Below are 15,427 nucleotides of genomic sequence, written 5' to 3' on the forward strand. Positions count from 1 at the left end.
CCACCGCCCGGAGGCCCATTAATTTTTTAAAGAGTTATCTACTTTATTTTATGCATATGAGTGTTTGCCTGCAGGTATATATGTACACCATGAGCTTGCCTGGTTCCCTTGGAGGCCAGACGAGGGTGTCAAATCCCTGGAACCGGAGTTGCAGGCAGTTGTAAGCTGCCATGTTGGTGCTAGGAACTGAACCTGGATCTTTAGCAAGAGCAGCAAGTACTCTTAGACACTGAACCGTTTCTCCAGCCCTCCACCTCAAGTATTTTTTAAGATAGTTTTACCTCTAGTAATAAAGATAGAAAGATTTAAAAATTCTTTTAATTTAAAGCAGTAACTACTATAACAAGTAAAAAGGGCAAACTTCGGACATTAGGCCCAGGGGAACCCTGAAAATAAACCTAGCCTACTACTCTCCTCATTTTGGACACTAGATCTACTATCTTTTTTGTTGTTGGGTTTTTTGTTCTTTGTTTTTTTTTTTTCTGCAACAGGGTTTCTCTGTCTGTTCTGGAACTCACTGTAGACCAGGCTGAGCTCAAACTCCTTCTGCCTCTGCTTCCAAGTGCTGAGATCAAAGGTGTGCGCCACCACACCTGACTTCGATTTCCTATCTTTTTAAAGATTAATTAGAGAGCTACCTAACTCAAATAAGACTCATAATTTGTAAAAATGATGGCTAATACTGTCTAACTGACAGGATATAGAATCCTAAAGAGACAAGGCTCTGAATGTATCTAAGAAGAACTGTCTAGACAGATACGGCTAATTGGGGTACCCATCATAACTACGAGCAGCACCCCTGGGTTGGAGTCCCAGAAAGCATTAAAAGAAAGCTATGAACTGCTAGCTGTTATCCCTCTCTACTTCATGACTGCAGCTACAATGTGACCAGCTGCTTCAAGCTCTTGCTGCCATGACTTCTCCATCACAATGGATTCTACTTCAAATACAAGCTAAAGTAAACCCTTTTGGAGGTGGAAGATGGCTTGCTGCTCTTTCAGAAGAAAGTAAGCACCTAGCACCCACATGAGGTGGCTCACAACTGCCTATAACTCCAGTTCCAGGACGTCTGACACTCTCTTCTGGTCTCTACACATGGCAGAAACACATGCACATACATGCACATAAATAAAAATAAAATTAATTTTTTAAGATTTATTTACTTATGTATACAATATCCTGCCTGCATGTATGTCTGCACACCAGAGGAGGGCACCAGGTTTCATTACAGATGGTTGAGTCACCATGTGGTTGCTGAGACTTGAACTCTGGACCTCTGGAAGAGGTGCTCTTAACCTCTAAGCCATCTCTCCAGCCCCCTAAAATTAATCTTTTTAAAAATAAAAAATAACCTTTCCTTCTTAAGTTGTTCTTGTCAGCTACTGATTCACACCAATAAGAAAAGTAACTAAGACAGTGTGAATTACAAAATACAACCTGGAGCTGGGCATGGTGACTCACTCCTATAATCCCAGCACTCAGGAGGAAGAGGCAGGTAGATCTCTGTAAGATTGAGGCCAACTTATAGAAACTACATAGGAACTTATAAGAAACTATATAGGAAGGTCCAGGCAAGCTTGGGCTACACGGTGAGACCCTATCTGAGAAAAAGAAGAAAAAGAAAAAGGAAGAAAAGGAGAACGAAGGCTTCTAATTTTAGACATAAACACTTCACTAAAAACAGATTATTAAAAACAGATACAGATTAATTTTAAATTCATCCAAGTGGCTACTCATAAAACAGAACAAGAAGAAAAGAGCATTAATATGTATGCCTGCTGCTGTAGGAATCCTAATAACTAGATGTTAAGCCAAAAATTTCTCTATCCTTCCTGTAATAAAAGTCAAAAAATGAAGGCTGGCTGGAAAGTGGTGGTGCAGGCCTTTAGTTCTACCACTTGGGAGGCAGTGGCAGACAGATCTCTGAGTTCAAGGCCAGCCTGGTCGATAGAGCTAGTTCCAGAATAGCCAGGGCTACAGAGAAACTCTGTCTCAGAAAAAAAAAAAAGGAAAGAAAGAAAAGGCTGCGAGTTGGCTCAATTGGTACAGTGCTTACCGTGCAAACATGGGGCCTGAGTTCAGATCCTCAGCACCCATATAGAAATGTCAGGTGCAGTGGCATGTGCCTATAGTCCCAGCATCAGAATGGCAGTGATAGGAAGATCCCTGGGGCTTGGTGAATTAGGTAAGTCCAACCAAATCAGTGAACCAAATCAATGAGAGACTGTCTCAAAAAACAAAGTAAAATGACTGAAGAAAACACTTGACATTCACCTCTGACCTCCACATTCATGTGTGCACACACATGCACCTGCACAGGCACATACACATGAACACAGACCAAAAAACTTAGAAAATGTTCTATATAAATGAGAGTAATAGTTCTTTGTTTTCACTCAAGAACAATCCAAGTTAAAACAAGCTTCAAACTCTTCCTCTGTACAGTGAATTTATGCTTATATGTGTGTATTTACAGAAGTATAGACACAGAAACACATACACACCTGGGCAGTCTACTAAGGCTCTCTGTTCATCAGTTTGTCAGAGTGCATACTTCAATACAAACCTAAAGTGAAGAGAGAAAAAACAATCTTTTGTGTAATATTTTCTAATTTTATAGTATATATATTATCTACATCTTTTTTTTTTTTTTTTGGTTTTTCGAGATAGGGTTTCTCTGTGGTTTTGGAGCCTATCCTGGAACTAGCTCTTGTAGACCAGGCTGGTCTCGAACTCACAGAGATCCGCCTGCCTCTGCCTCCCAAGTGCGGGGATTAAGGTGTGCGCCACCACCGCCCAGCCCTACATCTTATTTTTAAATACACTATTTTCACGGTTACATATTTAATTAATCAGGTATACCCATACCCCTATTCACAAGGGCAACATTAGCCATAGCATCTCTAGTAAGTACTGAGACGAATAACAGATGGCTACTATAATTGCTATTGTTTATATTCCCTCTGAAATATATTTAGGTTTTTTTCTTTTTTGATAGCTTTCAAATTTATAAAATTTATCTTATTTGTTTGGGAAATGGGCACACAAGCCACAGCACCTGTGTGGAGGTTAGAGGACAATTTTATGGGACCCGTTCTTTTCCCTTCACCTGGGATCTGATCTGGGGTTTGAAGGTCTGTATCATCAGCTTGCACAGGAAAGGCTTTCCCTGAACCATCTTGCCAGCATTCTTTCAATACTTTTTAGGTTTCATAAATCTTTTCATAATATTCCTCTTTACTTTTGGCTTACACTGATTTAATTTCTAATAAGTCAAACCTGTAATGTAGCAAGAGAAAAATATGCCTTAAATATTTCGTTACAAAGAAATCTGTTTGGGACTGAGAGACAGCTCACCAGTTAGAAGCATTTACTACTCCTGCAGAGGACCCAGCTCAAATCCCAACACTCATGTAGAGCAGCTCACAACCACCTAGAGCTCCAGCTCCAGGAACCTGACACCTCTGGATTTCTTGGACAGCTGCACTCAAGTGGACACACCCACACACAGACACACTCACATACACACAGACACCACTCACATACATACAATTTTTAAAAAATAATACAAGTAGCCGGGCGGTGGTGGCACACACCTTTAATCCCAGCACTCGGGAGGCAGAGGCAAGTGCATCTCTGTGAGTTCGAGGCCAGCCTGGTTTGGAGAGTGAATTTCCAAGATAGACAGGGTTGTTACATAGAGAAACCCTATCTTGGGGGAGGGGCAGTAACAATACAATTGAGTCTCCATCTCTGGGGATCTGATGTCCTCTTCTGCTCACTGCAGGTGCCTACACACAAGCATGCCCATAACTACGCACAAAAAGTCATCAAATTTAAAAAGAAAAACTGGCAGAATCAGGTATGGTGGAATGTGCCTGTGATTTCAGACAAAAAACAGTGAGTTGAGAAGAAGAACAAGACCCTATCTCAAAACCACCACCAAGACTTAGGAGAGCACAAAGAAAGCAATTTTGTGGTTCTCTACTGAGAAGTGCTGTCTTTTAAAAGCCCCCTCCCTTTCTTAATATAGACTGTAAATCCTACAAGATCAATACTAACATTAATCCCATTTTAAAGATGAAGAAACTGAAGCCCATTGTACAGTCAAGATTTAAAACAAGGAATGCCAGCTCCAGAACTTATCTCCTTAATTAATATAAGAAATAAAAATTTTAATTTCTGCCCCAGCCACAATGACTTAGGCCTATAATGCTAGCACTCATAAGACTAAGGCAAGTAATGCAAGTTTAGATCAGCTGGAGCTAAATAGTAAGTTCTAGGTCAGCCTGTGCTACAGTGTGAGGCTCTGTTGAAAGTAAGAGTTTAATTTATATGATTATAAATTAGCAGGATGTGACTGCCAATGAAACAAATCGACTGTTTTAAAAGCAGTGGAAAGCCAGGAATAACGGCGCACATCTGTAAACCTACTAGCACTGGGGGAGAAGGGGAGGAGAAAGAGGTGGATACCCGCTAGCAAGCCAGCCAGACTAGCCAATCAGCGAGCTCATATTTCTGTAAGCGCCGTCTCAGACAGACAGGGTGGAGAGCCCTAGAAAAGTGGCTTGAGTTCTCACCTCCACATGTGCGCTTGTAGACAATGGCATTCACATGTGCACATACACATTAAAACAGAGAGAACGGTATAATCCATAAAGAAGTCACTAGTCCTGTGAAGAGCTTCAAAAGGACAGTGAAAGAAAAAACTCTTTAGTGAGTTCCAGGACATCCAGAACTATAGTGAGACCCTGTGTTAGGGAAAAAGAAGGGAGGGAGGAAAGGGGAGGAGGGGGGAAGGGAAGGAGGGAGGGAGGGAGGGAGGGAGGGAGGGAGGGAGGGAGGGAGGGAGGGAGGGAGGTTTGCCTAAAGAAGAAAAGAACTGCCAGGTGTGCTGACACGCTCGTGTAATCAAAGCATTCAGCAGGCTGAGGCAAGAAGATTCCTGTAAATTTAAGGCCAGCCTGAACTACCTAGTAGATAAATGACCAGCCTGAGCCACACAACAAAAGTAGCAGACTAGAAGAGAGAAGAAATAAGAGGACAATTAATTGTATGTAACTTGAAATATCTGAAATGAGAACATATTGTGAAAATACAATTACCAGTTCAATAAAAGAAATAACCAATAAAAATTAGGTTAGGAATGGTGGTACAAGCCAAGCCTGTAATCCTAGCAACCAGGGGTGGGGGGAGGTAGGGAGGCTAATGAATGAGGATTACTGCAACCGTGGGCTAAAGTCAGTTTAAGACCAGCCTGGAATGCATAGCAAGAACCTGTCTCAAAAACACACAAAAAAAGTTAGTTATTCAAGTAACTTTGTCTATGAAACTGTGAATGACCTCTCAAAAATGTACAAATACAAATTATTTTGCAAACCATTTCGAAGGGTTCATTAGCCTTTATTTAAATAATTTATGGATCTTTAGAGTCCTAAAGGAGTAAATTTTCTCTCTTTCTCTCTCTTTTTTGAGGAGAGCACAGACGTGGAAAAATAAGAGGATAACCTCCAGGAGTTATCCTGAAACTCCATGCACCCTGTGGGTCCAGAGGAGCAGCTACGGTCAGCAATCTTGGTGTCAAGCACCTTTACCCACTGAACTATCTTGCCAGCCCCAATTTACATTTAATTGGCTTTAAAATCCTTACAAACTCCCAACCTGATTTCTTCTGAGATCCATTATGACACTTACTGCAATGAGTCTAAAAGATCGTGAAAAGAATGTACATCCTAGCGGGGCAGTGGTGGCGCACATCTTTAATCCCAGCACTCAGGAGGCAGAGGCAGGTGGATCTCTGAGTTTATAAGGGCAAGTTCCAGGACAGCTAGGAGAAACCCTGTCTCAAAACACAAAACAAAAGCAAAAGAAAAAAAGAATGCACATCCTATTTAAAGGTGGGGTTTTATTACTCTTATTTTCCTAGTGCTGGGCCTCCAAATAGGGTGTGGGTAATTACCGTACCACCGAGCTATGGCCCAGCCCTCAAACTGTACTGAAAGCTCACAGCTCAGTTAAGAATTTTGGCTGCATGGGTAAAACTTGCATATGCCAAGGACTGCACATTCACAAGGGTGGAGAGGAGGGAATTATAGCCACAAAATATTAATAGGAATAATTAAAACTCAACTTCCTTTCTTAAGTAAATGGCATGTAATTAAGGTAACTGGGGCGTTTAATAATCTCTGGCCTTTCTTAACCAATGTAAGCGCTGCATTCCTGAAACTGCAACCGCATGCCAGCACCGTGCTACAGACACCACGTCTGCCATAACACTAAGCTAGTTCCAGGCACAAGATGTTCTAAAAGTAAGCCCGTCCAGAGCCAGTACACAAGCGTGACAGAACCTGGGGTCTGGCCGCTGAAGTTATCTCCTGCTGCGATGTGAGAATAGACACCAATTCTAGCAATGGGACAGTGCTGTGAAGCTTTACCTAAATCGCTGACGTTAACCGGTGAAACGGAAAGAGCAAAATGCAAAACAGATTATGTGGACACTTTATATTCAACTTTGAATTCTGCCACACTGAAAAAAAAAAGACAAGTAAGTTAAACCGTATTTCCTGGGTAAGATGATTTCAAACCATTAAGGGAACAAAACACAAGTGACCCAGAAAAAAAAAATTATAAGTCAAATGAAAGGCGGCAGCCGAGTCTGTAGAGGAAGGTAGGTACGTGGGCTAGGGAGTCGGAGCCCCTTGAGAGGGAATGAGGAAAGACACAGAAGCATTCAAAGACTCGAAGGCACGTTCAGCAACTACCAGAGAAAAAAGCACGAACCTGCTAACTGTTTCTGGCTGTGGCATTTTTGTTGCTGCAGCGTTGGAAATCGAACTCAGGGCTTTAGGAATGTTCCGCAAACACTGTCCCACCGAGCTACAAGCAGGCTATACAAGACCGGTGACTTATTTCAAATGGAAAGGGGAAACAACATGGGGTCCAGAGTCCCGCCCGGCATCGAGGCGGTTACGCGTTTCATTGAGGGAAGCTTTGTTCCAAGTGCATCCCCGAGATCAGACCCTTTCCCGATCGCGCCACCCTCCCCCTCCTCGCAGAGGCAGATCTGGTCCACAGATGAATACACAGAGCCCACACAAAGCACGGGAACACGGGCGAGTGTTCATGCACGTCACCGTGCCATCTCTCGGCGGGAGCCCACAGACACTTTCCCAGTGCCCTGTGCACAGCAACCATGAGTCCTGCCTAATTCCTCCGAGACATCGGATAGAGAATGGAACCTCCATTTAAAAGCAAAAGTTACTTAAGGGACCCTGGGGGGTCTCCAGGTACGAAGAGCTTTGGAACTCTGTGAAGCGCCCGACAGAAACCAGAGGCTTGTGAACCACGAAGCCCGAAGGAAAAGTCAGAAGACCTGAGTGAAAATCCAGGCAGCCCTTGCCCTTCCTGATCCTAGAGCAGGGCGAGCCTGCAGGCTTCCGAGCCTCATCAGGCACTGGAGGAGGGGAGGGTTGCTTAGCCGGGCTGCCCAGAAACCCTGGGGACAAGCAGCGAGCCCCGCGACAAGAAGTCCCGCGACGAGACAGGGAGGGCCGACAGGCAGGAACCGCGCCCGGTCCAAAGGCCCCGGCGTGCAGGCCCGCGCCCTTTCCCGGACCTTACCGGCCGCTCGGTGCAGAGGGGCGGGCGGCGCGTACAGCCCTCGGCCCACGTCCGGGACGCGTCTTCGGGAGCTGGCGCTCCTCAAGCAGAGCCAGGTCGGGTGAGAGCGAGCGAGCTTCCACCAGCGCAGCCGCGGCCTTCGCGATGCTCCGGCGCGCGTCTGCAGCCTGCGGTGGCAGGAAGGGTCGAGGCGCGCCCCGCGTGCCAGGCAGCGACGGCCGCACAGCCCAGCGCGCCCGACGCCGTCCGCCCTCAGCGACACGGCCGCGGCGCCGCTTCCCCCGCGCTCGCTTTGGCGGCGGAGCAGCACGGTGCGCGCCGATTGGTCGTCCGGGGTCCTGACGCGCGGCGACGCTCTCCGCGGATTGGCCGGGCCGCGGTGCGTGTAGGGAGTAAACAAAACCCGCCCCCGGGCTCGCCGCCGAGGGGAGGGGCCGAGGTGGGTGGCGGGCTCCCCGGAGCTCGCACCGGCCCTTTGACCTCCGCGGCCGCGCTCCCCACTAGGGGCCGCCCTGCAGCCCTGCCTGCCGCCTGTCCCCTGCCACCTTCGGGGGCGGCCGCGCGGCCAGAGGCCTGAATAGCTAAGCTCGCCCTTCCCCCGTCGGCCCCGCACCTCACCTCCGCCCACCACCTGGCTTCTCTCTGCTCTAGAGCGTGGTTCTTTTCCATCCCACCTCTCTAGGGAAGACCGGAACTAAGGTCCTTACATCTCATCATGGACCTTCGACGTTCCACTATTCCAGAAGTAGCTGAGAGGCTGAGGGACAATAGTGACCCCGAGGCCACGCGTAGACCCCAGAGGAGGGGGTCCTACTTCAATTCCTGGAGAAGTGCGGATACAAATTAGACCTGATCACAACAACCACGTCGAAGTCGAAGAGAAAGTGGAGGCACACACTCCCAAGTACCTGGTCATTTATTAAATACTCAGTTTGATGTGGTGGCTCATGTCTTTAATCCCTGGACTCAGATGAAGGCAGACACAGACAAAGCAATGCGAGTTTGAGACCAGCATAGACAACCTATTGAATTCAGACCCAGGCAGGGCTTCACAGTGAGACATCGTCTCGAAAAAGGGCAGGGGGTGGGGGTGGGGGGGTGGTTGCGGTTTCAGGTGCATATGTAAAATCCTGTGTGAGCCTTTGTTAGTGCGGAAGGTTGGAGGTAAAATAGGAGATTCTGACTTTTAAATAATAATCCCAGCATGCAGGAAACAGAGGCAGGCAGATCCCTGTGAGTTTGAGGCCAGTCTAGTCTGGTCTACAGAGCAAATTCCAGGACAGCCAGGACTTCACGGAGAAACCCTGTCTCGAAAAAAACAAAATAAAATAAATTAAAAATTTAGATACTTTGATCTTTCTCATTTTAATTTCTTTATAACTCAATGAGCCAAACACAATTTGTGATGCTGGGGATATGTATACAAAAGAGTCACAAATTCTTAGCTTCATTGATTTTATGTTCCAATGAGGTGGGAAGATGATCGTCGAAATACTAAAAGAAATCTAAACCAGGCAGTGGTGGTGCAAGCCTCGGCGAGCGCAAGGGCAGGTTTTGTTTACTCCCAGTGTCAGGTAGATCTCCATGAGTTCGAGGCCAGCCTGGTCTACAAAGTGAGTTCTAGGACCTCCAAAGCAACAGTGAAATACTGTGGGGGAGGGGGGAACACCCTCAAATGATAGTAATCCTGGTATTCCTAGGTAGAAGCAAAAAATCAGAAGTTCAAAGTCAACCTCAGCTACAAAGCCATTTGATGCCATCCTGGCCTGCATTACCCTGCATTTCACAAAAACAGCTCCAACAACAACAAAGCTACTATACTCCATGATGGTACAGATATAAAAATAAACTAAGCACAGAACTTAAGTAGTGTGATAAGGGAAATCAACTCTGAGAGGTTACCGCTAAGTAAATATCAGCCCAGAGTGGTGGCATATGCTTCTGGGAGGCAGAGCCAGGGGTTTAAAACCAACCTGGTCTACAGGAGATCCTTTCTCAAAAAAATAGAGATACAATGGGGTGGTGGTAGTGCACACATTTAATCCCAGCACTCGGGAGGCAGAGTCAGGTGGATCTCTGTGAGTTCGAGGCCAGCCTGGTCTACAGAGTGAGTTCCAGGACAGGCTCCAAAGCTACCCAGAGAAGTCCTGTGTCTAAAAACAATAGATAGATAGATAGATAGATAGATAGATAGATAGATAGATAGATAGATAGAATATAGAGAAAGGTAGATAGAGTAGAATAAATGTATAAAGAGGTGAGAGGGACAAGGAACAAACACCTTTGGCTCTTTCTTTGCTAGTATTCGATATAAATTTTGCACAATGTTCATGGGTAAAATCCTCAGAATTCCAAAATTTCCATACACAGTAGTCCTATGATTCTAAAATCCAAAAACTTCAGTTGAATGATTGCCTTTCCCACTGACAAGTGAATTCGGATTTATTTAATTTCCACAAGAAATTTTGTTAGTGTATTGTGTTCACCTTATTTAGTAAATACCATGCTGGGTGGGAGTGGACTAACCTTTAAGCCTAACATTAGGGAGGCAGAAGCAGGCAGATCTCTGAGTTTGAGGCCAGAGTCATCTACAGAGTGAGTTCCTGAATAGCCAGGGCTACCCAGAGAAGCCGCGTCTCAAGCAAACAAACAAAACAAAAGCAACAAAATTACTAATCTTGGCATTAAAGATACAAAAGTCAGCATGGCAGAAAAAAAATCTTTACCTAGATCCAGTAAAGAATTATGGGGGGGCTGGAGAGATGGCTCAGAGGTTAAGAGCATTGCCTGCTCTTCCAAAGGTCCTGAGTTCAATTCCCGGCAACCACATGGTGGCTCACAACCATCTGGAATGAGGTCTGGTGCCCTCTTCTGGCCTGCAGACATACACACAGACAGAATATTGTATACATAATAAATAAATAAATATTTAAAAAAAAAAGAATTATGAAGTGCCTCAACATGTATAGCCATAGGGAAGCAGAGACACGAACTGTGGGGGCTAATGTGGAGAAAGGGGTACCCAGGACCTCACTCCAGGTCAAGGAACCAGTCCACGTCCAAGGGAATGCGTAAGTGGTGGGGATCAAAGTACTTGCCGAAATGGGTTCTTTTCTTCTGTGGGTCTCGGGATTAAAATCAGGGTGTCAGGTTTGGCAGCAAATGCCTATAACCCCTGATCCATCTTGCCATATTCCCTTAAACTCTTTCTACGGTGGAAGCTTGAAAGACAAAACAGAAGTTGGGCCAGTCACGTGGTGCATGCCTTCAGTCTCAGCACGTGGGAGGAAGAAGCACGTAGATCTCTTTGAGTTCCAGTCCAGCCTGGTCTACACATTGAGTTCTAGCAAGCCTGGGCTGCATAGAATGATCATGTCTCAAAAAGCCAAAAGAAAAACAAAAGTAAGTGGAACTATATGAAGCTACTGTGTGGTTTGGTGTCCTCTTGTGGGCATTCGCACGAGACACGCAATACGAACAGTAAATGTTCACCAAGTATGCCATCTGTTCTTCAGCGTTGCTTCTGAAACAGATAACTGAAAAGTCCACATTCCACAGTACCTTCCAAAGCCACAAGAGCTAAATCCGCAGGAGAAGCCTTCAAATTTTTCCATACACTAGTTTGATCTAACTGTGAATTTCCATGACCTAATGGGGTTATGCTGTAAAAGACGGTAAACGCTAGTTTCACAACAGGCCAAGAACTCAGAACGAGGAAGAACAGCTTGGTTTTGAAGCCAAATACTGAAAGTTCTCCGGTACTGAATAAATTGAGTTGCTACAGGGATGAAAATTCATGGAAATCAATTTTTCATTCCCACTCCTAGTTTCAATTTAGCAATGTGCACAAGCAGCTTTCTGTCTATCTTCTCATCTCTCCATTAAGAGATCCTATTTCCTTTGAAAAAGAAGTGAAGTCTTCATGATCTCCAGTGCCAGAGAATAGATGTCTGAGCTGGGACGGCACATCTATTGATTCAGCACTTACTAGGCACTTACTGTGTGCCAAACACTGAGCACAGATCAGAAGCACAAACATAAATGTCTCAGGAGCTGTTAAGTGGTATCTCGTGATCTTAGAAAACCCCTCGGCTCACCCAGTTCACTTTATGCCTTATCAGCTAAACTTCCCTTACTCCAAAGAGGAGTCTCTTGGCCGCCCATTTCCAGCTCTTTCTCCTCATACAATTTTGTCTGCCTTGCTAACATTGAATAAAGATGTAATGATCCACTTGGATCTGTAGCCTGCTGAGCTGTGAGTGCCTTCGGAGTCAGAGCGACTCATTTTCAGTGCCATTGTTGACATACAGCAGCTAGCCAGTAAGTACATTTGGAAGGGGAAGCAAAGTATAAGGAACACGGCATGATTTGCACACCTAGGTATTCAGAAGATTGAGACCGCAGGGTTGCGAGCTCAAGACCAACCTAGGGTACATAGTGAGTTCAAAAGCAACCAGGGAAACTCTGTAGTAAACTAAATTTTAAAAGGACAAAGACTGGGCACGTAGCTCACTGGGAGAGCATTTGCCTATTGCCTATCGCCTACAAGGCCCTGAGTTCAGTTACCATTGCCAACAAAAAGATACCCAGATAAAGTCACCCTTAGTCAGGCACGGTGATTCTGGCCCAGACTGGCAGCAGTTTGGGGAGGTGGAAGCAGGAAGTTCAGGGAATTAAAATTCAGACTCTACCCCATGGTGAGTCCAAGGCCAGCAGGAATGACTAAGCCCTACAAGAAACAGGTCTCAAAAAAACGCACAAACACAGAGCTCCTGATTTGAATATCTCAGTTGGGGTTTCTATTGTTGTGCTGAAACACCTTGAAGAAAAAGCAAGTGGGAGGGGAGCTTATTTGTTTTACATTTCCACCTGACAGCCCATCATCAAGGAAGTCAGGACAGGAACTCAAACAGGGCAGGAACCAGAGGCAGGAGCTAAAGTAGAAGCCACAGTGGAGTGGTGTTTCCTGGTGGCTCCTCAGGGCTTGCTCAACCTGCTTTCTTTCTTTTTTTCTTTTTTTCTTTTACAATCATTTGTGTTTTGCCTGCATGTATGTCTGTGTGAGGGGTCCCCTAGAACTGCAGTTACGGACAGTTCTAAGTTGCCATGTGCATGCTGGGAATTGGACCCAGGTCCTCTGGAAGAGCAGTCAATGCTCTTAACTACTGAGCCATCTCTCCAGCCCCTCAGGCTGCTTTCTTATAGAATCCAGAACCACCATAATGACATCACCCACAACGAGTGCCCCCCCCCTCGCGCCTGCATCAATCGCCAATTTAAAAAATGCCCTACAGCTGGCTCTTACGGAGGCATTTTTTCAGTTCAGATTCCCTCCTTTCAGATGACTACCTTGTGTCAAGCTGACCTAAAACTAGCCAGGAAAATGGGTAAAGGTTCTTGCTACATAATCCCGATGGGCTGATAAGGAGTTAAATCCCCAGGGCTCACAATGGAAGGAAAGAACCAACAACTCCTAAAAGCTGTCCTCCGACCTCCACAGGCACGCGAGGGCCCACACAGGTCCGAACTCACTCACGCACACAGTGATAATAAGGAAACTCTCAGCAGTCCGCCTTCCTTGTAAATATGTGTGCCACAGAACCACGGAAGGGGAGGGAGCTATGAAAACTGCAGGCTTGTGAAAGTCTGGGCCTCTCCAGCTTTAATGTCCTAGGAATCACCCGGGGAATTCTCATTAAACTTTATATTACAAGGGATGGCCTAGATTCCACATTTCCTACAAACTCCCAAAGGGATGCTGCTACTGCTTCACCAGCCAAACACAATGTGAGCCCGGACACCCCTTTTGACCCCTTTTTAATCACACAGAAAAAATCTGCTGTCAGAACAGTTACAAATATCTTTTTTTTTTAATGCATCCTCTTCTATATCCAATCCATTTATTGACTGAAGAAAGGAAAAGCACTTAAGGGAAATGTCAAGACAACCCGGGTGCCGTCTGGGAGCTATACTCCTTGCACGTACAGATGAACCACCCACCGAAGCAGTACAGGGTGGAACAGGGGCCTTGAATTTGAAATACAGTCTCTCCCTCGTTCATTCTCGAAGCTGAAAATTGGAGTAGTAGAAGAATTTCAGTTACCCTACATGAAAGCAAACTTCTTAATTTCACCTCTCATCTTATTTACCTGCTTGAAAAAGATCTCACTCTTGTAGCCCAGGCTGGCCTGGAACTCTGCATCCTCCTGCTTCTTCTTGGTTACATAGAAATTCAAGTCTAGCCCGGGCTTAGAGGAGCCTCCAAAGCAAATGAATTTTTAAAAAATGTATAAATTCTTACTGATAAACAACTTTTTGAATTTTTACTTTTTTTTTCTTCCTATTTTGAGGCTCTGAATTTCCTTGTAGATGTCTCTTGCATCTGTAGAAATGTCTTTGGAGTTTTAGGTTATTATACAAGGGTGGGAGTCAAAATATTTAACAACTGGGACTGGAGAGATGGCTCAGCGGTTAAGAGCACTGACTCCTCTTCCAGAGGACCCAGGTTTAATTCCCAGCACCCACATGGCAGCTCACACCTGTCTGTAACTGCAGTTTCAGGGCTTCTGACACCCTCACACAGACGCACATGCAAGCAAAACACCGATGGAAATTAAATAAATAAATGAATGAATAACAACTAACAGTACAGACACCTGTTTGTCTGCCACGAACATTTTGACAACATATATTAATATATTTTTAAAATTTTTATTTATTTAGTATGTAGAATATGCATGCGTGTGCACACATGAGCACACGTTCATCTACATGTATCTGTCGAGGCTGGAGGTTAATACTGGGTGTATTTATCTTATTTTTTAAGACAAGGTCTCTCACTGAACCTGGGGCTGGCCACTTGGCTGCGCTGCCTAGTTGCTGAGCCAGCACAACACTGGGAAGCCCCTGTCTGGCCGACTTCCTCAGGCACAGTTGAATGCAGCCCCACCCCCTTCTAATGGATCCCGGAGATAGAACTCAGGGTGGTCTCATGCTGACATCGCAAGCACCTTACCATACTGAGTCATCTCCTCAGTCCCCCACAAAAGCAACTTTTTTTTCCTTTTGAGACAAAGCCCCTATGTAGCCATGGCTGCCCTGAACTCCCTAGCCAAAGCTAGGCTTCTTCTACCGGCAGATGTGCCAGCTTCTGCATCCCAAATGCTGGGATTAGAGGTGTGTGTCAACAGGGCCCACCTAGACATGGATTAGTACATGCTGGTGGTTTATTCGGGGAGATTGCTACAAAGAACAAGAGTGCGAACAGGTAGGAAATTTCAGTCCAAGGATGGAACCGAGGTAGTCACTGCTGAAGGCTGCGTCACCACCATGCCCAGACTGTACGTATGTATTTAAGCATGAAAGTGCAGAGTTGATAATGAATGTCTTGACTGGAGGCGGTTCTACATAAGGCATGCCTTAGTGTCACTTCCTTTTGCTGATAAAACACTTGAGAAAGGGGCTGGAGAGATGGCTCAGGAGGTAAGAGCCCTGGCTGCTCTTCCAGAGGACCTGGGTTCAATTCCAAGTATCCACATGGCAGCGCACAACTGTCTGTGTAACTCCAGTTTCAGAGGATCTGATACCTTCACACCAATGCACAAAAAATACACTTAAATAAATTAAGAAGGAAAAAAAAACACTTGACAAAACTATTGTAGGGAGAAAGGGTTTATTTGGTTCACAATTCCAGGTTACAGAGCATCATCTTGGGAAAACCAAAGTGGCAAGCCCACAGAGCAGCTAAGGAAACCACATCCAGAGTCGGCAGTGGAGTGGCTGTAGAGATGGCTCAGGGAGGAAGAAT

The 15,427-nt window shown here is 45.3% G+C and overlaps 1 protein-coding gene across 15 annotated transcripts in view; it reads right to left on the bottom strand.

The window, feature by feature from the left end:
* Tfdp2 (transcription factor Dp-2) overlaps positions 1–7,922 on the bottom strand; it is a 118,813-nt gene extending 110,891 nt beyond the window's left edge. For 7 of the 15 annotated variants that reach the window (XM_075964953.1, XM_075964952.1, XM_075964950.1 and 4 more), the window contains exons 1-2: positions 7,621–7,736; positions 2,505–2,566 (exon numbers count right to left, since the gene is read on the bottom strand). The gene's annotated coding sequence lies outside the window, so the exon portion shown is untranslated. Of the gene's footprint in view, positions 1–2,504; positions 2,567–7,620 lie in introns of all 15 variants that reach the window. The other 8 variants (XM_075964951.1, XM_075964945.1, XM_075964958.1 and 5 more) reach the window with 7 other exon arrangements.
* Between the last annotated feature and the right edge of the window lie 7,505 nt (positions 7,923–15,427).

Source organism: Microtus pennsylvanicus, chromosome 3, assembly GCF_037038515.1.
Source record: "Microtus pennsylvanicus isolate mMicPen1 chromosome 3, mMicPen1.hap1, whole genome shotgun sequence".
NCBI classification, from domain to species: domain Eukaryota; kingdom Metazoa; phylum Chordata; class Mammalia; order Rodentia; family Cricetidae; genus Microtus; species Microtus pennsylvanicus.